Source organism: Hyperolius riggenbachi, chromosome 12 (genome assembly GCF_040937935.1).
Source record: "Hyperolius riggenbachi isolate aHypRig1 chromosome 12, aHypRig1.pri, whole genome shotgun sequence".
Taxonomy (NCBI): Eukaryota; Metazoa; Chordata; class Amphibia; order Anura; family Hyperoliidae; genus Hyperolius; species Hyperolius riggenbachi.
This window is the reverse complement of record NC_090657.1, coordinates 54,453,436-54,457,296: the sequence shown is the minus strand read 5'-3', so window position 1 is coordinate 54,457,296 and position 3,861 is coordinate 54,453,436. Positions and strand designations below refer to the sequence as shown.

Genomic DNA, 3,861 nt, shown 5'->3' with positions numbered 1-3,861 from the left:
TGAGGAGCAGTAAGCGTCATTCAAATTAGGAAGCGTGTTGTGGCAATACAAGACCTTTAAATATGATGAATGTACAAGGGTGGGACACAAATAGATGATACATTATGAGAGGTTTAGCAGGATAACAACAGGGCATTGCCAGAAGGAGCAACACAAAACCGTAACATGATGCCAATAAATGTGGGAAATAGTGATGATCGCAATCAGCTACCTTATATACTTGCATATAAGCCTAATTTTTCAGCACAAAAAATGTGCTGAAAAGTTACCCCCTCGGCTTATATGTAAGTCAGTGGAGCAGAATGAGATAGGGCAGGTTTTATTACTGGCGGAGGAGTATAAGGATTGTGCACTAGTGATCCTGCTCTTGCCAGCTGACTTCCCGCTGTGTCCATGACCCACATCCCCTGCAACATTGTGCGCAGAGACCACTGCTCAAGACAACCTGTGCCCCCTGGCATGTGGAGTATGCAAGCAACATCAGGAGAGATTGGGACATTTCTGCTGTGTCTAACCAAGGTTCATCCCTTTCTCCAGAGCTTTCAAAACTCTCAACAACACACCCACATCTGCTCAGCGACTCTCTGATCAAAGTCTCGGTCAGAACCAGAGCTGAGAACTTCAACTCCCCCACCTCATAATATGTGGACCCCAGTGCCCCAGTGAGCACTAGATACCCTCCTGGCTTTAATAAGGCAGTTATATTATTTAGAGCAGTGACATAAGCCTCCCTGTCTTTACAGGCCACCTCCAAGCACAGGCAGCTGAGTATGCAGTCAGCTTGCGGAAGCACCACTGGAGCGGTGGGATTACTTTTCATGACATCACACTTCAGAACCTACTTGATGGCTTTTTTCAAGCATACTTCTTTTTCACTCCACTTTACTCTGGGGGAAAAAAAGCAGAAGAAATGGTGATTGATTAACAGCATACTTCAGTCAAACTTAAATATGCTAATCTCAAAATACAGGCAGAACATATTTATTTAAAGTGAATCTAAAGCCATAAAAAAAATAATACTTACCTAAGGAGAGGGAAGCCTTTGGGTCTAATAGAGCCTTCCTGTTCCCCTCCTCATCCCCTCGTTCCCTCACAGGCTTCTCCATTTAAAGCGGAATATAACCCTGCATTTCAACTTTGCTCTAAAATATTATTTACAGCATATTATATGCAAAAAGCATTTTTTTTTTTTTACTAGACCAGCATTGGAAGGGTTAAACACAGAGGTTTAAAGGTCCTGGAGAGATATGCAGAAGTTCAGATAGATACATTCTATTTAGTTACATGTATCTATTGATAAACAGTTACACACTCTTTGGCTGTCGTCCAAGCTCCTTCTCAGTGAGAGAGATCAGTCACATTCAACACTTAGATACATTATGTAAACAAAATGTATCTATTTCAGCTTCGGATGCGTCTGCAGAAATCTAAAGGAACTTTAAAGCCCAGTGTAACCCTTCCAATGCTGGTCTAGTAAAAAAAAAAATGCTGGTTGCATATGATATACTGTAAATGTTTTAGAGCAAAGTTTAAATGCAGGGTTATATTCCGCTTTAATACCCCTGCTGCAAGAGGCTTTCGCAGTCTTTGAGAGCCTGAGTGCTCCCAAAGATGGGCGGCTCTGTACTGTGCATGCGCAAGTGCGCTTTAGCAGGTGCTCATGCGTGAGCAGTATGGAGCAGCCCATCTTCGGAAGCCCGAGTGCTCCTGAAAACTTCCAAAGCCCACCCGCAGAGGAAGAGAGCAGTCTCTAAACTATGGGTCGGAAACGGCTAAACGGGGGAGCCAGACCAGGAACAACGAGACAAGGAGAGGAATTGGAAGGCTCTATAAGACCCAAAGCCTTCCCCCTCCTTAGGTAAGTATCTGTTTTTTTTTGGGGGGGGGGGGGGGGGTTTGGCTGTAGACTCCCTTTAACTTAGTTCTAGTCCTGGGTTTGCCTGACCACCTACCTGTCTCCTTCCAGTTGGCAGACATATTTCACTACTGGGCTCCAGTCAAAGGCTTCCGGCTGATTTGATAACCATGACTTAAGCTCCTCCCTGTTTCTGTTAGTAAGGTCTGTGCATATAATGTTCTTAAAAACTTCACAGGCTGACAAGAGGTGATAGATGGATGGACCGGTGCCAATGTCAATTAATGTGTCACCTCCCACTTTACCTTTATAAAACAAAAGGTTGAAAAAGATTCTATGATACAGTTTTTTAATAATAAACATTTTATTATATTTTTATATTCATATAAAATATGGTAGAAGCAGTGGAGTTTTGTACTGTGTTAGTCATCAATAAAAACGAGAAGTTTTGAATCAGGTCAGGACAATACCATTTATTCACTAACTCAGAGGTAAATAAAAAGTAAACTTTCGGCTTATAAACCTTCTTCAGACTTTGTTCCTGTAGATTAACAAGATGTTAAAAAACACAGCTTACATACACTGATGTTAATTTTCAGGAACAATGTCTGAAGAAGGCTTTTTACCCGAAAGTTTACTGTTTGTTTACCTCTAAGTTAGCCAATAAATGGTATTGTCCTGATTCAAAACTTCTTGCAAATATAGTATAATAATAATAATAATAAAAAAAAAATGATAATATTTGAAGGTTTGTTAACCATTTAAAAATGTTTATATTTTTATATAAATGTAATGAGATTTTTAGATGCGTTCTAAAAGCATATGAAGAAAACCCATTTAAACAAATGAAATAAAATCATTATATTAACCATTTATGCCACTGGCTGCTGTATATAATAAATACACATTATTACATTTAAAATTAACTGTTTACCTCCCACACGAAAAATTACCTAAATAAAATTTTTAATGAAAGAAAAAATACAATTAGAAAAAAAAAAACAACAACAATAGTTACATAAGGGTCTGAACTTTTTTAATATGCATGTGAAGAGGGTATATTACGAGCAATTTTTAAATTATAAGCTTGTAAATAGTGATAGACGCAAAACCGAAAAAATGCATCTTTCTTTCCAAATAAAATACTGGCGCCATACATTGTGATAGGGACATAATTTAAATAGTGTAATTACCGGGACAAATTGGCAAATAAAACACATATGCTTTAATTATGGTAGGATGTATTATTTTAAAGCTATAATGGACAAAAACTGAGAAATAATTTTTTCAATTTTTTTTCTGAATATTCCTGTTAACAGCCATTTAGAAAAAAAAATAATTCTTAGCAACCATCCAAAGAAAGTCTAATTGGTGGCAGAAAAAACAAGATATACAGTAGATCAATTCTTTATGATAATTAGTGATAAAGTTATTGGCGAATGAATGGGAGGTGAAAATTGCCCTGATGCATAAGGTGAAAAATACCCGGGGGCTGAAATGATTAAGTCATGCATTTACTGTGTTGACAAAAAAAAATGATCCAATCAAACAGCAATTCACAAATGTCCAAGCACCATTGTAATGGTTTTCATTTATTTCTGTCTTTAAAACGAAACTTTTTTTTTTATTGTACAAAATAAAAACGAATGAATAATGAATTTTTGGACCTTAACCAACTACATTTAGTAAATTTTCATGAAATATGGAATTAAAGATCCTTTACATTAATGTCTTTACTTAATTAGTACTGAAAAGGTATTGCATATATAAGCTGAGAAGCATAGATGTAAAAAAGGCACCTGGAAAAAAGGGCGCAGGGGTTTGCCGTTAGTAGAATCTCGCTAAAATTGGCGATATTCTACTACTGAATTCCGATAGTAAAATATCTGTAATATTTACCAATATATTACTAAGGCTAAACCTAACCCTACTCTTACACAGAAACCTCCCTCTACTGATGCCTAACCCTAAGACACACCCTGCTGGTGACTAAACCTAAGACCCCC

The 3,861-nt window shown here is 37.5% G+C and overlaps 1 pseudogene; it reads right to left on the bottom strand.

The window, feature by feature from the left end:
* Positions 1-352: 352 nt before the first annotated feature.
* LOC137540938 (nicotinamide N-methyltransferase pseudogene) lies at positions 353-2,218 on the bottom strand (annotated as a pseudogene).
* Between the last annotated feature and the right edge of the window lie 1,643 nt (positions 2,219-3,861).